This window comes from Giraffa tippelskirchi, chromosome 14 (assembly GCF_054371585.1).
Source record: "Giraffa tippelskirchi isolate mGirTip1 chromosome 14, T2T-mGirTip1v1.2.pri, whole genome shotgun sequence".
Classification (NCBI taxonomy): domain Eukaryota; kingdom Metazoa; phylum Chordata; class Mammalia; order Artiodactyla; family Giraffidae; genus Giraffa; species Giraffa tippelskirchi.
The window spans coordinates 27,327,122-27,345,459 of NC_137288.1; the positions used below are offsets into that span (position 1 = coordinate 27,327,122).

Consider the following 18,338-nt stretch of genomic DNA (forward strand, 5'->3'; position numbering starts at 1 on the left):
CTCATTGAACCATAAGGGACTCTCAAAAGTTTTCTCGAGCACCACAGCTTGCAAGCATCAATTACTCAGAGCTCAGCCTTTTTCTATGGTCCAACTCTCACATCTGTGTATGACTACTGGGAAAATCATAGTTTTGATTCTATGGACCTTTGTTGGCAAAGTGATGTTTCTGCTTTTTAATAGACTGTCTCAGTTCAGTTCAGTTCAGCTGCTCAGTCATGTCTGACTCTTTGCAACACCATGAACCACAGCATGCCAGGCCTCCCTGTTCATCACCAACTCCTGGAGTTTACCCAAACCCATGTCCATTGAGTCGGTGATGCCATCCAACCATCTTATCCTCTGTCGTCCCCTTCTCCTCCCGCCCTCAATCTTTCCCAGCATCAGGGTTTTTTCAAATGAGTGAGCTTTTCACATCAAATGGCCAAAGTATTGGAGTTTCAGCTTCAGCATCAGTCTTTCCAATGAACACCCAGGACTGATCTCCCTTAGGATGGACTGGTTGGATCTCCTTGCAGTCCAAGGGACTCTCAAGAGTCTTCTCCAACATCACAGTTCAAAAGCATCAATTCTTCGGAGTTCAGCTTTCTTTATAGTCCAACTCTCACATCCATACATGACCACTGGAAAAACCATAGCCTTGACTAGATGGACCTTTTTTGGCAAAGTAATGTCTCTGCTTTTTAATATGCTGTCTAGGTTGGTCATAACTTTGCTTTCAAGGAGCAAGCGTCTTTTAATTTCATGGCTGCAATCACCATCTGCAGTGATTTTGGAGCCCAGAAAAAAAAAGTCTGCCGCTGTTTCCATTGTTTCCCCATCTATTTGCCATGAAGTGATGGGACCAGATGCCATGGTCTTAGTTTTCTGATTGTTGAGCTTTAAGTCAACTTTTTCACTCTCCTCTTTCACTTTTATCAAGAGGCTCTTTAGTTCCTCTTCACTTTCTGCCATAAGGGTGGTGTCATCTGCATATCTGAGACTATTGATATTTCTTCCAGCAATCTTGATTTTAGCTTGTGATTCCTCCAGCCCAGCATTTCTGGTGATGTACTCCGCATATAAGTTAAATAAGCAGGGTGACAATATACAGCCTGGACGTAGTCCTTTTCCTATTAGGAACCAGTCTGTTGTTTCATGTCCAGTTCTAACTGTTGCTTCCTGACCTGCATACAGATTTCTCAAGAGGCAGTTCAGGTGGTTTGGTATTTCCATCTCTTTCAGAATTTTCCACAGCTTATTGTGATCCACATAGTCAAAGGCTTTGGCATAGTCAATAAAGCAGAAATAGATGTTTTTCTGGAACTCTCTTGCTTTTTTGATGATCTAGCGGATGTTGGCAATTTGATCTCTGGTTCCTCTGCCTTTTCTAAAATCAGCTTGAACATCTGGAAGTTCATGGTTCACGTATTGCTGAAGCCTGGCTTGGAGAATTCTAAGCATCACTTTACTAGCATGTGAGTTGAGTGCAATTGTGCGGTAGTTTGAGCATTCTTAGCATGGCCTTTCTTTGGGATTAGAATGACTGACCTTTTCCAGTCTGTGGCCACTGCTGAGTTTTCCAAATTTGCTGGCATATTGAGTGCAACCCTTTGACAGCATCGTCTTTCAGGATTTGAAATAGCTCAACTGGAATTCCATCACTTCCACTAGCTTTGTTCATAGTGATGCTTCCTAATGCCCTTGACTTCACATTCCAGGTTGTCTGGCTCTAGGTGAGTAATCACAACATCATGATTATCTGGGTCATGAAAATCTTTTCTGTACCGTTCTTCTGTGTATTCTTGCCACTTCTTCTTAATATCTTCTGCTTCTGTTAGGTCCATACCATTTCTGTCCTTTATCGAGCCCATCTTTGCATGAAATGTTCCCTTGGTATCTCTAATTTTCTTGAAGAGATCTCTAGTCTTTCCCATTCTATTGTTTTCCTCTATCTGTTTGCATTGATCGATGAGGAAGGCTTTCTTATCTCTCCTTGCTAATCTTTGGAACTCTGCATTTAAATGGGTATATCTTTCCTTCTCACTGTCTTGGTTTGCCATAACTTTTCTTTTAAGGATCAAGCATCTTTTAATTTCATGGCTACAGTTACTCTCCAGAGTGATTTTGGAGCCCAAGAAAATAAAATCTCTCACTCTTTCAAATTTTCCCCCTTCTATTTGCCGTGACATGATGGGACTGGATGCCATGACTTAGTTTTTTGAATGCTGTGTTTCAAATCAGTTTTCTCAAACTCCTCTTTCACCCTCATCAAGAGACACTTAAGTTTCTCTTAGCTTACTGCCATTAGAGTGGTATCATCTGCATATCTGAGATTGTTGATATTTCTCTGGGCAATCTTGATTCCAGCTTGTGATTCAGAGAGGAGCATGGTAGGTTGCAGTCCATGGGGTCGCTGAGAATCAGACACGAATGAGCGACTTCACTTTCACTTTTCACTTTCATGCATTGGAGAAGGAAATGGCAACCCACTCCAGTGTTCTTGCCTGGAGAATCCCAGGGATGGAGCAGCCTGGTGGGCTTCCGTCTATGGGGTCGCACAGAGTCGGCCACAACTGAAGCGATTTAGCAGCAGCAACAGCAGCATGCTGCATATAACTTAAATAAGCAGAGTGACAATATATAGCCTTTCATAGTCCATTCCCAACTTTGAACCGGTCCGTTGTTCAATGTCCTGTTTTCACCGCTGCTTCTTGACCTACATACCGATTTCTCAGGAGGCAGATAAGATGGTATAGTACTCCCATACCTTTAAGAGTTTTCCACAGTTTGCTATGATCCACACAATCAAAGGTTTTAGTGTAGTCAATGGAGCAGAAGTAGAGGTTTTTCTGGAACTCCTTGGCTTTCTCTATGATCCAACAAATGTTGGCAATTTGATCTCTGGTTTCTCTGCCTCTTCAAAATCCAACTCGTATATCTGGAATTTTTAGATCACATAATGGTGAAACCTAGCTTAAAGGATTTTGAGCATAGCATGCTATCATGTGAAATGAGGGCAAGTGTACATAGTTTGAACATTCTTTGACATTGCATTTCTTTGGGATTGGAATGAAAACTGACCTTTTCCTTTTCCAGTCCTGTGGCCATTGTTGAGTTGTCCAAATTTGCTGGCATACTGAATGAAGCACTTTAAAACTGCATCATCTTCTAGAATTTTAAATAGCTCAGCTAGAATTCCATCACCTCCACTAGTTTTGTTCATAATAATGCTTTCTAAGGCACTCTTGACCTCACACTCTGGGATATCTGGCTCAGGGTGAGTGATGACACTATCATGGTTATCTGGTCCTTTACATCTTTCTTGTATAGCTCTGTGTGTTTCTGCCACCTCTTCTTAATCTCTTCTGCTTCTGTTAGGACCTTAGAGTTACTGTCCTTTTTCATGTGCATCCTTGCACCAAAGATTTCCTTGATATCTCCAGTTTTCTTGAAGAGATCTTTCTTCTTTCTCATTCTATCATTTTCTTTTATTTCTTTGCATTTTTCATTTAAGAAGGCCTTCATATCTCTCCTTGCTATTCTCTGGAACTCTGCACTTAGTTTGGTATATCTTTCCCATTTTCCCTTGCCTTTCACTTCACTTCTTTCCTCAGATGTTAGTAAAGCCTCCTCAGCCAACTATTTTTCCTTCTTGCATTCCTTTTTCTTTAGGATGGTTTTGGTCACTGTCTCCTGTAAAATGTTATGAACCTCCATCCATAGTTTTTCAAGCACTCTGTCTACCAGGTCAAATCCCTCAAATCTATTCATCACCTCCACTATATAATCATATGGGATTTGGCTTATGACATACCTGCATGAAATTAAAAGATGCTTACTCCTGGAAGAAAAGTTATGACCAACCTAGATAGCATATTAAAAAGCAGAGACATTACTTTGCCAACAAAGGTCCGTCTATTCAAGGCTGTGTTTTTTCCAGTGGTCATGTACGGATGTGAGAGTTGGACTATAAAGAAAGCTGAGAGCCGAAGAATTGATGCTTTTGAACTGTGGTGTTGGAGAAGACTCTTGAGAGTCCCTTGGACTGCAAGGAGATCCAACCAGTCCATCCTAAAGGAGATCAGTCCTGGGTGTTTATTGGAAGGACTGATGCTGAAGCTGAAACTCCAATACTTTGGCCACTTCATGCGAAGAGTTGACTCATTGGAAAAGACCCTGATGCTTGGAGGGATTGGGAGCAGGAGAGAAGCGGACAACAGAGGATGAGATGGCTGGATGGCATCACTGACTTGATGGACATGAGTTTGGGTAAACTCCGGGAGTTGGTGATGGACAGGGAGGCCACCTCATGCAAAGAGTTGACTCATTGGAGAAGACCCTGATGCTGGGAGGGATTAGGGGCAGGAGGAGAAGGGGACGACAGAGGATGAGATGGCTGCATGGCATCACTGACTCGATGGACATGAGTTTGGGTAAACTCCGGGAGTTGGTGATGTACAGGGAGGCCTGGCGTGCTGTGATTCATGGGGTTGCAAAGAGTTGGACATGACTGAGCGACTGAACTGAACTGAACTGAACTGAACTGATACACTTGCACGGCCTCATGGTTTTCCCTCCTTTCTTCAGTTTAAGCCTGAATTTTATGATAAGGGGCTGATGATCTGAGCCACAGTCAGCTCCAGGTCTTGTTTTGGATGACTGTATAGAGTTTTCCATTTTTGGCTGCAAAGAATGTAATCAACCTGATTTCAGTGTTGACCATCTGGTGATGTCCATGTGTAGAGTCATCTCTTGTGTTGTCGGTAAAGGATGTTTGCTATGGCCGATGTGTTCTGGCAAAACTGTTAACTTTTGCCTTGCTTCATTTTGCACTCCAAGGCCAAACATGCCTGTTACTCTGGGTATCTCGACTTTCTGCTTTTATATTCCAATCTCCTATGATGAATAGGGACTTTTTTTGTTGCCAGTTCTATTAATAGAAGGCATTGTAGATCTTCATGCAACTGATTAACTTCTGCTTCTTTCCTATCAGTGGTTGGGACATAGACTTTGATTACTGTGATGCTGAATGGTTTGCCTTGAAAATGAGTGGAGATTATTCTGTTGTTTTTGAGATTTCACCCAAGTGCTTCACTTTGGATACTTCTGTTGAATGGAGGGGTGCTCCATTTCTTTTAGGGATTCTTGCCTATAGTGGTAGTTATAATGGTCATTCAAATAAAATTTTCCCATTCCAGTCCATTTTTGTTCACTGATTCCTAAGATGTTGAGATTCAATCTTGCCATCTCCTGCTTTACCACATCCAATTTACCTTAATTCATGGACCTAACTCCAAGTTCCTATGCAATGAAATTACCCACAATGGAGTACACAGATCATTGTCTTACATTGAACAAGGAAATGATAGATGGGGGAAAATGTATTTTACTATAAACTCAGTGAGAAAGGAGAATTACATTCCCTATAAAGAAATGTGGTAAAAATGGAAATTATCAATAAATATTATATTATTTTGCCTACACTGTCTGTGCCTAAATTCTTTTCTCTATCCACTTGATACTCTGCAAACAAATAATAATTAGACAATTGTTTCTCATTCTGTGTATACTTGCTGTTTCACTCCTCCATGCATTTACATAGGTTCTTTCTTCTCCCTGGAATTCCAAACTGAGTGTTTACTCAGTCCTTCAGACCCCAGCTCAAGCTCTTCATTCCAAATCTAGTTCTCTTTATCTACTAGGAATAATTGATAGTTTTCATCTCTTTCACCCTCTGCTAACATCTTACCATATATATACTTTTATTGTGTTACAAACAATGCTATAATAGGATTATTCATTTCCCCATCATACTGACTCCTGAGGATAGTGCCTGAGCCCCAAGTCAGAGCCTGTAACTGAACTGAGTCCTCTTAATATGAACATTCATCTAACAGTACCAAACTTATATACTTGAATTCCCATAACTGCAATGATCCCTCTATTCCTTCCTACACCTTCATGAAGAAATGAAACTGATTTTCATTGACTGGAACAAAAACAAGTTCACTTAAATCCTTACTCTACATAACAAGTAAATTCCACAGTATAAAATAACTACTTAACTTTTATTAATCCTTGCCAGAGAACTTAATGATAAAGCTAAAATCTTATATTGGCAACATTGGCAAAAATGACCAATAAAGACAAAGAAAAATATTTCATCCACCTGGCCAACTGGCTCCATTCTACACAAAGTTTTAGACCTGAAATTATTCATGAGTTATTCTTTGGTAGCATTTCTGTTGATAGATTTATGGAAAAGATTCTTAGTAACATTATAATTTTAATATAATTTCAAAGTTAGAGAAAATTTGTAAGAATAGTGCAAGGAATTCCCACATAATCTTTATAGAGAAACATCATTTTTTTTTCATTCTATCCAATCTACCTTTTAATTTAATTAAATACAGGTGGCACATCTAAGTTCTCACTTCCAGTAGGATAATGCTTGTCCCTCCAACCTTATTGATAAGTGTTTCTCTGGTGAAGTACACTGACTGCCTAGGTCTCAACTCCTGCAGATATGACAACCCCCAAACAAGCATAACCATGGAAGATTTCTCTCAATCACTCATCTGTAAATGCACTTGGCATCTAGTCTTCCTCACTTAGGGAAAGCTGACCACTTCATACTCATTCCTACAACAGAATACAATTTCTCTCCCCATTTCTCAATACAAGCTTCACGTGCATGCTTTAATTAATATAAGCAGTGATTAAAACAGTCACTCTAAGTTATAACTATTAATTAGATGATTACTGACATCTCTGCCACTTCACTTTCCACATCTTTCCACCACTTCACTCAGATATACATATATCTCTCCATCACTACTTACATTGTCTGAAATAAAGCTCTTCCTGTACACTTGGACTTGAAATAAAGTGTTCTATGCCTTTCCCTCACATATAATCATGTATAGGTTTCATTTATTTATTTTTTGCAAGGAACCTGGTTATACAATTGTGGGGCCTGGTTCAATAAGAACAAAGTCCACAGGGCAGCCTACTGGGAAGAGCAGGCTGACATCTTGAACATGGACTGAAAAGGCTGTCCACAGGTGAGATTTTCCTTTTCTCTTTGTTTTTATTAAAAAAATATATATTTTATACTTAACTATACACACACACACACACATACACACACATACCAGTGTAGGAGTTTTCCTGTTTCTCCAAACCCTATCCAGGATTTATTATTTGTAGACATTTTGATGATAGTCATTCTGACTGGTGTGAGGTAATACCTCATCGTATTATTCATTCACATTTCTCTAATGATTAGTATCTTTTCATGTGCCTTTTGACCATCCTTACATATTATCTTCCTCACCTAAAATTTGCCCTACAAAGTGTCATCATGGCGAATTCTTGTCTTTCCCATTCTATTGTTTTCCTCTATTTCTTTGCACTGATCACTGAGGAAGTCTTTCTTATCTCTCCTTGCTATTCTTTGAAACTCTGCATTCAAATGGGTATATCTTTCCTTTTCTCCTTTGCCTTTTGCTTCTCTTCTTTTCTCAGCTATTTGTAAGGTCTCCTCAGACGACCATTTTGCCTTTCTTTTTCTTGGGTACTGTCTTGATCCCTGCCTCCTGTACAGTGTTTTAAACCTCCGTCCATGTTCTTCAGGCACTTTGCCTATCAGATCCAATCCCTTGAATCTATTTGTTATGTCCACTGTATAATTGTAAGGATTTTGATTTAGGTCATACCTGAATGATCTAGTGGTTTTCCCTATTTTCTTCAATTTAAGTCTGAATTTGGCAATAAAGAGTTCATGATTTGAGCCACAGTCAGCTCCCAATCTTGTTTTTGCTGACTGTGTGGAGCTTCTCCACTTTTGGCTGCAAAGAATATAATCAATCTGATTTCAGTGTTGACCATCTGGTGATGTCCATGTGTAGAGTCTTCTCTTGTGTTGTTGGAAGAGGGTGTTTGCTATGACAAGTGCGTTGTCTTGGTAAAACCCTATTAGACTTTGCCTTGCTTCATTCTGTACTCCAAGGCAAAATTTGCCTGTTACTCCAGGTGTTTCCTGACTTCCTACTTTTTCATTCCAGTCCCCTATAATGAAAAGAACATCTTTTTTGGGTGTTGGTTCTAAAAGGTCTTGTAGATCTTCATAGAACCTTTCAACTTCAGCTTCTTCAGCATTACTGGTCAGGGCATAGACTTGTATTACCATGATATTGAATGGTTTGCCTTGGAAACGAACAGAGATCATTCTGTCGTTTTTGAGATTGCATCCAAATACTGCATTTCAGATTCTTTTGTTGACTATGATGGCTACTCCATTTTTTCTTAAGGATTCTTGCCCACAGTAGTAGATATAATGTTCATCTGAGTTAAATTCACCCATTCTCAGTCCATTTTAGTTCGCTGATTCCTAAAATGTCAATGTTCATCTTGCCATCTCCTGTTTGACCATTTCCAATTTGCCTTGGTTCATGGACCTGACAGTCCAAGTTCCTATGCAATATTGCTCTTTATAGCATCAGATTTTGCTTCTATCACCAGTCACATCCACAACTGGGTGTTGCTTTTGCTTTAGCTTCATCCCATCATTCTTTCTGGAGTTACTTCTCCACTGATCTCCAGTAGTATAGTCAGCACCTACCAACCTGGGGAGTTCATCTCTCAGTGTCCTATCTTTTTGCCTTTTTATACTGTTCATGGGGTTCTCACGACAAGAATACTGAAGTGGTTTGCCATTCCCTTCTCCAGTGGATCACATTTTGTCAGAACTGTCCACCATGACCTGTCCGTCTTGGGTGGTCCTACAGGGCATGGCTCATAGTTTCACTGAGTTAGACAAGGCTGTGGTTCACATGATTAGATCGGATAGTTTTTTGTCATTGTGGTTTTCAGTCTATCTGCCCTCTGATGAAGAAGGATGAGAGGCTTATGGAAGCTTCCTGTTGGAGAGACTGATTGAGGGGGAAACTGGGTCGGGCAGGGGCAAGCTCAGTAAACATTTAATCCAATTTTCTGTTGATTGGTGGAGCTGTGTTCCTTCCCTGTTATTTATCTGGGGCCAAACTAAGGTTGAGGTAATGAAGATAATGGTGACCTCTTTCAAAAGATCCCATGCATGTACTGCTACACTCAGTGCCCCCATCCCTGCAGAAGGCCACCACTGACCCACGCCTCCGCTGGAGACTCCTGGACACTCCAGGCAAGTCTGGGTCAGTCTCTTGTTTCTCCCCAAATCCGTTTATATATGCAGATGTGATTTCAGTCTGATTTCTCAACTCTTTCTCTATGATCTTAGACTTTGAATGTGAGTAAAAACTGAGGACATTCCACACTAAGAGTTTCCATTTTATAGAACCCAGGTGAATGCAGGTATGATTTGTGTTTTTAACATTCTTTTTTGCACTCCCAGTCTTTTAACCTTAAAATGACTATAGTGAAAGTGTTAGTCCTGTCCAACTGTTTGCAACCCCATAGACTGTAGCCTGCCCGGTTCCTCTGTCCATGGAATTCTCCAGGCAAGAATACTAGAGTGGGTTGCCATTCCCTACTCAAGGGCATCTTCCTGACCCAGCAATTGAATTTGGGTCTCCTGCATTGCAGGTAATTTCTTTACCATCTGAGCCACTATAGTAAATAGTAATTCAATATTTCTACTGACATTTGTTTGGCTTTCTGAACAAAATTCTAAGAACTAAAGGGTTAGCCGAAATGTATCCAGTATGAAATTGTTGTAGGCTGACAAATTCATTCACAGTCTTATCAGTGTCTCCCAGAATGTTGGAATTTAATTCTTTAACTCCTTCAGAAATGAATTGTCTACAAGGTGATTTGGGAAACAGAGTTCCCTGGGAACTAGAGTTCCTTGTGAACAAAGGAGGTTAGCAAAAATTGAAATAACAAAGTTCTTAGAGAGCTTAAATTGGACCTAGGAAGTTAGAGGTAGAATGGGCTTTAATTCTTCAAGCTAAACTGACACATTTTACGTAAACTGAGTTCTTGGGGAGAGAAAGGACTTAAGAGCTAGGAACTAAAACTGCCAAATTCATTCTGTAACTCTGGGTTAATATTCACCATGCTTCCTGTGGTGGCATCTCTGCTATGCCTAGCGCTTTATAAAATAATTTCACCCTGATAAAGGAAAGGGCAAGATGTAAGATATAAGATTTTCCTAATTCTTTTTTTCTTTACCACACTAAATCCTATCATGATTAAGGTTAGTGTTAGTCATTCAGTCTTGTTTGATTCTTTGTAATCCTGTGCACTGTGGTCTGCCATACTTAAGGCTAAGGAAATAATAATTAAATATGACTTGTAATTTAAAAATTAACTAATTGTTCATATCAATATGGCTAAGTGTTTTTAGTGTCAGGTCTATTATTCCTTTTCCCTGTCTTCATTGATCAAAAGTCTGTTTATAAAAATAAAACATATAATGTTTTCTTTCTCTGAGCGATAGGATTAAAGGATAATTTTATTCCTTATATATACACTTGCTGCATTTTTCAAGTCTTCTGCAGCAAGAATGTGTTATTATATAAAAAAAAATAAATTTGAAAGCAGTAAAGGAACTACCACTTAAGGGATATGTTTAATAGGATCCCATATTAGTTTCCTATTGGGGCTGAAACTTAGTGACTTAAAACAACACAAACTTGTAGTTCTGAGGTCAGAAGTCTAAGAGGGGTTGACAAGGTCACACTGCTTCTGGAGGCTCTAAAGGCGAACAGACTTCCTTGCCCATTCTAGCTTTTACAGTTTACCTGTATTCCTTGACTCACGGTCCCTTTCTCCATCTTCAAAGCCAGCAGTGTAACATCTTCAACTTTTTCTATATCTCTTGTCCTCTCTATCTCTCACCTCTGCTTCCATCATTATATCTTCTGTGACTCTCTTTTAATTCTCTCTTATAAGGACTCTTGTGAGTGCATTGGCCCATCTGATAATCCAGGACAATCTTCCCCTTTCAATATCCTTAACTTAATTACAGTTGCAGAATCCCTTTTGCCATGGAAGATAACATATTCCTGGGTTTCAAGGATCAGATACGGACAGTTCAGCTTAGTCATGTCTGACTCTTTGCCACCCCCATAGACTGCAGCATGCCAGACTTACCTGTCCATCTCCAGGATATGGACATCCAGTATATGGACATCCTGGGTACATTTATTTAACCTATTGTAGACTCTTTTTATTCAGCTTTTTTGAATTTTTCCAAACATTTTCAAGCTCTCTTTCATCTACTACCTTATGCCTGACATGCGCGCGCACACACACACACACAAACACACACACACACACACACAGAGGTACATGTTTTATGTCTCTGCAGAGTATATAAATATTCTGGGAAACATTATGACAATTAACATTCTTGATCTTTTCCCCTCTGGACTTTAAACACTACTGTTTTTCTCTCTTTCCATTCATTCTCTCTAATTTTTTTCAGTGTTCAAAAATGAATTGAGTACTTACATGGTCCTAGGCTCTAAGTTGTAAAGATAGAGTGGTGAACAACACAGATATGGATTCTGCTCAGGGAACTTTCATAATGGTAGGAGGAGTGAAACAAGCCTGCAGACAAATATATAAACAAAGTAATCAGAGAGTTGTATAAATGTTAGGAGTAAAATATACAGCAAATAGTGAGTGACTAATGGAGAGATGAATGACAGGGTCATCACTAAAGGTCTTTCTAAAGGGTAAAACTGAGGCTGAGACCTGAAATGAAAAAAAAAACCCACTGTGGACTAAAACCAAACCAGATTGAAATGTTGTGGATAAAGTCTGTCCTAAGTTATTTCCTACAATATCTGCAACAAATATTGTTTAGTGGCATGAGTACTGATGTGGGACCTGGGAGACACAGAGAAATAATAGGGAAACAACCCTCGATTTTCTCATCATGATGTTAGGAAACTGAATAATAAAATCAAATATTCTATGTGTTTTGATATATATGTGCAACATTTATTTTTACAGTTTTAGATGCATTGTCCTTTGGGTTATTGAAAGTCAAGTCATTTGGCACTAATATAGCACTTTATTTTGGTTGTATGTGTGTGTTTGTGTGTCTTGATAAATGTTGAGTCAGTAGAGTATTTCATGCCAGGAATCACCAAATAGGCCAAATGACTGAAAAATAATCACTGGTTTATTATGGCAATCTAAGTCCACATCATTTGTGAAATGAGGCTTCTAGTTCCTCTGTGCATCCAATAAAAGTGGAGGCACAGCCAGTTTATTGCTCTGATCAGACATGTTGTCCACAAACTGTATTCATCTTTTCAACACTGAGTAATTGTCTAACACTGCTGACCCCAAAATGGTTTGGATTCTATTCAGTACCCAGGAAAACATTATAGATGATTCTTATTTGATCATAACAAAGCAGCTCAGTGTGTTTTTATAATGGTAATAAATAAAAGTAAAGAACCAATTTTGCCTGAATGAAACAAAAAATCAGCACTTCTCCTTTGCAATATGATTTTCAGGAATAAAATCCACAGATTTGTATCATTTCTAAAGGTCTAGTGGCAAAGCATTCAGAGGTATATTTTTTACAAATCTACATGAAATGTGCCAAAACATGCTATTCAGATTTTGAATGCATCCAACAAGCTCTTAGTAGCTCAACTTTATATCATTTTTACAGATGATTATAACGGATATATTAGTATATTTTCGTCCCTTAGAAAAACACAGTCTCTGTGTTTTTTTGTTTGTTTTTAACCAAGCATTACATATTAGGGACTTCCCTATAGCCCAAACGGTAAAGAATTTGCCTGCAATGCAGGAGACCAGGGTTTGATCCCTGGGTTGGGAAGATCCTCTGGAGAAGGGAATGGCAACCCACTCCAGTATTCTTGCCTGGAGAATCCCATGGACAGAGAAGCTTGGCGGGCTAGAGTCCATGGGGTCACAGAGTCGGACATGACAGAGCAACTAACACACACACACACATAACATAAAAAGAGATTTATCTGTGTGCTGCTGCTGCTGCTGCTGCTAAGTCGCTTCAGTCGTGTCCGACTCTGTGCAACCCCATAGACGGCAGCTGTGTGCACACAATATCTAATAGATATTTTATAGAGAGAGATTGCAGAGAAGGCAATGGCAACCCACTCCAGTACTCTTGCCTGGAAAATCCCATGGATGGAGGAACTTGGTGGGCTGCCGTCTATGGGGTCACACAGAGTCGGACATGACTAAAGCGACTTAGCAGCAGCAGCATCAGAGAGAGATTGGGTGAATTACTTGTTTATTCAGTAAGATATTATTACTGATAATGTTCTGACACTTATGATGGCTATAAAAGTTATTCCTATGATTTTTCTCACTATTAAAACTCCCAAGTTTATGGTGGTAATTATCAGGAAAATATATGAACATTTCTTTCACAGATATTCATCAACTTTTATGAATTTTTAATTAAAATTAGAGTATAAAGAACATAAATATAATTGAGCACCTAACTGTCTTAAGGAATAGATAACAAATAAAAGTCATAAGCTTTTAGGAATTAAGAACATATCTGTTTTGCTAAATGATTTGACAAAAATAGAAATGAAGAAAAACAAATGCAACTTCAAGTATTTTCATGGTTTATAATTTTTTCAAACAACCCAAAAATGTGAGGAATTTCCATACTGCATAACAACCAAATAAAAAGGCACATTCAAAAAAATGGATGATTTACTTTGTCAGGACTTATCCCTTATTTGTTTTTGTTTCTTGTTTGCTGATTATTTAGTATTACAGGAACAAATGTACAAAGACACGGCATTTTTTAAAATGCGTTATAAGGTCATGAACTCAGGTTTATGTATAACAGCTGAGGCTGTTCCTCGCATCTGATTAGTTCTTGCAAAACAGCAGAACCAACTTCCCAATTCTACCTATGAGAAAGCAAGGAATCTACTATTTAGAAATATCATAAGTGTTTAAACATCATTTCTTGTTGTTGTTCAGTAGCTCAGTCATGTCCGACTCTTTGTGATCTCATGAACTGTAGCCCATCAGGCTCCTCTGTCCATGGGATTTTCCAAACAAAAATATTGGAGTGACAAATATTATTGTCATTTCCTTCTCCAGGGGATCTTCCTGAGCCAGGGATCGAACTCATGTCTCTTGCATCTTCTGCATTCACAGGCAGATTCTTTGCCACTGAGCCACCAGGGAAGCCCTTATCACTTTGTTGTTGCTCAGTCTCTAAGTCGTGTCTGACTCACTGTGACCCCATGAAATGCAGCATGCCAGTCTTCCCTGTCTTTCACTATCTCCCTGAATCTGCTCAAATTCATGTCCATTGAATCAGTGATGTCATTCAACCATCTCATCCTCTGTTGTCACCCTTCTCCTCCTGCCCTCAATCTTTTCCAGCATCAGTGTCTTTTCCAGTGAGTCAGCTCTTCACATTAGGTGGCCAAAGTACTGGAGCTTCAGCTTCAGCAGCTGTCCTTCCAATTCAGGGTTGATTCCCTTTAGGATGGACTGGTTGGAGCTCCTTGCAGTCTAAGGGACTCTCAAGAGTCTTCTCCAGTACCACATATTGAGAGCATCAGTTCTTGAGCCCTTAGCCTTCTTTATGGTCCAACTCTCACATCCATACATGACTATTGGAAAAGCCATAGCTTTGAATATATGGACTTTTGTTGGTAAAGTGATGTCTCTACTCTAGGTTTGTCATAGCTTTTCTTCCAAAGAACAAGTGTCTCTTAATTTTGTGGCTGCAGTCACTGTCCACAGTGATTTTGGAGCCCAAGAAAATGAAATCTGACACTGTTTCCACTTTTCCTTCATCTATTTGCCATGAAGTGATGGGACCAGATGCCATGACCCTTGCTTTATAAATGTTGAGCTTTAAGCTAGTTTTTTCACTATCCTCTTTCACCTTCACCAAGAGGCTCTTTAGTTCCTCTTCACTTTCTGCCATTAAAGTGGTATGATCAGCACATCTGAGGTTGTTGATATTTCTCCTGGCAATCTTGAATCCAGCTTGTGAGTCATCCAGCCCAGCATTTCATATGATGTTACTCTGCATGTAAGTTGAATAAGCAGGGTGACAATGTACAGCCTTGACATACTCCTTTCCTTATCACTTAGAAGGCATTAAATACAAACAAAACAGCACAAACATCCACTCTTGAAACTTTATTTTCTTTAGTGTTAAATATGCATGTAGCTATTTTAAAGAATACCTTCACATGCTTAATTGTAGTAAGATGAACAACAGAGTCTGATGCTGAACTCTGAACTAAAGATTGAGCTATTGAGAGGAAGACACTCTTCCCCACGTTCCACTTCCACCCCTATGTCCCATGAATATCAATGTTACTTTCTTGTTAGGCTGATATTTCCCTTGTCCGCTTAAGTATCTATTCATCAATTCACACCTGCCTTGGGATAGGGTAGAATATGTGACTCTCAGTTGCAATGTTAGGGAGAGGGGTATTGGAAGGAAGTACAGAGCACTCTTCCCTTGGGTATGGTAAAAGGACTGAATCAGAATTTCAATTCTTCTGTTCTAATCCTTGCTCTCTTGTTAACTATAATGATACTGGTTAATTTATTCATTTCTCTTTACCTCAATCTCTTTATATATAACAGAAAAAGTTTGGACTAGATACTCTGCAAGATTCTTCATAATCTTTATGAATTCCCAATTTCAATGCTCCTGACTAAAGTGGTTTCCTTCTCCCTTTCACCGTATGAGTTATTCATATAAATAACCTGGAGGTGCAAAATCCTTCATTGTTTGCCAGCTGGGCTGACCTCCATTTTACACAGTCTATGTCTGTTTGACTGAATGGTTTGACTGTTTTCAAGTCAGCCTCCTAACAATTCATCTTGTATTTGCAATTTGGCAGCAGCCCAGTGATTAAGACAACTGGAGTAACTGTAAGATGGTCACTCTCTGGTTCTCCTTTGGCACAAAGCCAGCCTTCTGTTTTCTTTTGCAGCTGAGCCTCATTCAGTATGCTGGGATATTGAGTGCAGCACTTTCACAGCATCATCTTTCAGGATTCAAAATAGCTCAACTGGAATTCCATCACCTCCACTAGCTTTGTTCATAGTGATGCTTCCTAAGGCTCATTTGACTTCACATTCCAGGATGTCTGACTCTAGGTGAGTGATCACATCATTGTGATTATCTGGGTCGTGAAGATCTTTTTTGTAGAGTTCTTCTGTGTATTCTTGCCACCTCTTCTTAATATCTTCTGCTTCTGTTAGTTTTAATATCTTCTGTTTCATTTTAGTTCACTGATTCCAAAAATGTTGATGTTCACTCCTGCCATCTCCTGTTTCACCACTTTCAATTTACCTTGATTCATTGACCTAATATTCCAGGTTCTTATGCAATATTGTTCTTTACAGCATCAGACTTTACTTTCACCACAAGACACATCCACAACTGGGTATTGTTTCCATTTTGGCTCAGTCCCTTCATTCCTCTGTAGATATTTCTCTGCTCTTCTCTGGTAGCATATTGGGCACCTACCGACTTGGGGAGTTCATCTTTCAGTGTCATATCTTTTTGCCTTTTGATAATGCTCCACAAAAGCATCATATAAATTAGCAGGGTTCTGCCCCTCAGAATTCCTTGGGAAGCTTTTGTTTGGTAGGTTGATTGGTTTATTATGTGCACATTTTAAACATAAAATAGACTTATTTTGTTAGACTCTCTAGGGGTGTGGTTCATATTTTATTAATTAAAGAGCAATGTAAATTATTCTGATAGGCAGACAATTTTGTCAACTACTGATCAAAGTCTCGCCAACATGCTATTTCCCACTGCATACTCAAAGAGCCTCTCTCTCACCCCTATCTCTAGCTTTATCATCTCCGTCTCTATTTCTATCTCCACTCTCAAAATATTTCCAAATTTTCTGTTCTTTAGTTGTGAAACAACGCATTCTTAGTTACCATCTTGAAAAATCCCAGTTTAATTTTTTTATTTTTTATCTTAATCCTTTTTGTATCTAATTAAGACTCAAGACATGTCCTCCATCACAATATGTCCTGAATCCATTCCTTTACTTCAACTTTTATTACAAGTACTTCAGTCCGGCTCTTAACCACCTCAAGTCAAGATTTTAATGTGTTTCACAAAAATTTTTCATCCTTTCAAATCCCCAGTATTTATTCTATTTATATATCAAAAGTAATTAATATTCTAAATCAGTTCAGGTCAGTTCAGTTCAGTCGCTCAGTCGTGTCGAACTCTTTGTGACCCCATGGACCACAGCATGCCAGGCCTCCCTGTCCATCACCAACTCCTGGAGTTTACTCAAACTCATGTCCATTGAGTCAGTGATGCCATCCAATCGTCTCATCCTCTGTCGTCCCCTAGGTTAGGTTGTTTATTTTAGTTTTTTCTTTCTTATAGTTGGCCTGTATTGTTACACAATTCTCTCTTATAACTGTTTTTGCTGCATCCCATATATTTGGAAAGTTATGTTTTATTTCCATATGTCTCAAGGTATTTTGTGATTTTCTCTTTGATTTCTTCATTGACCCATTGTTTACTTTTATTGTAACATGATTTTTAGTCCCCATGTGTTTGTATTTTCCCATTTTTCCTCTTATAATTAATTTCTAGTTTCATGCCCATGTGATTGGAACAATTACTTGATAATCTATATTCTCATAAATTTATTGAGACTTGTTTTGTAGCCCAGCATATGAACTTGGGCAAACTCTGGGAGATGGTGAGGGACAGGAGGCCTGGCTTGCTGCAGTCCATGGGGTCTCAAACAGTCGGAGACAACCGGGTGACTGAACGACAGAAAAACAACATATGATCTATACTGGACGATGCTTCTTGTGTGTTTGAGAAGAATGTATGTTATGCTTTTTCTGGATGGAAAGAGCATATCTGTCCTGTAGATAGCTATGAAATCCAACTGGTCTAAAGTATCATTTAAGAGTACTAATCCCTTAATGATTTTCTGTCTGGATGATCTGTCCATTGAAGTAACAAGGCTGCTAAATTTTCCTGTTATTATTTTATTATTGTCAATTTCTTCCTTTATCTTTATTAACATTTGCTATATATACACTTTAGGTACTCCTATATTTGGTGCATGTATGTATGAATTCCTTTATCATTATATAATGCCCTTCTTTTGTAATAGACTTTGTTTTAAAATCTATTTTGTTTGATATGACATTACAACTCTTCCTTTCATGTCATTTCTGTTTCCATGAAATATCTTTTTCCATCCCCTCACATTTGGTCTCTGTGTGTCTTTAGCTCTGATGGGAGTCTCTTAGAAGCAGCATATAGATGAGTCATCTCTTTTTTCAAAAAAATATCCAATTAGGCATCCAATGTCTTTTGATTGGAGCATTTAGTACATTGACATTTAAAGTGA

At 38.8% G+C, this 18,338-nt stretch overlaps 1 long non-coding RNA gene across 1 annotated transcript in view; it reads right to left on the reverse strand.

Moving 5' to 3' along the window:
* LOC145534882 (uncharacterized) overlaps positions 1–18,338 on the reverse strand; it is a 228,723-nt gene that overhangs the window by 42,821 nt on the left and 167,564 nt on the right. Inside the window, exon 3 of the long non-coding RNA XR_014075035.1 lies at positions 11,437–11,535. This is a non-coding gene — a long non-coding RNA (uncharacterized LOC145534882). The remainder of the gene's footprint in view (positions 1–11,436; positions 11,536–18,338) is intronic.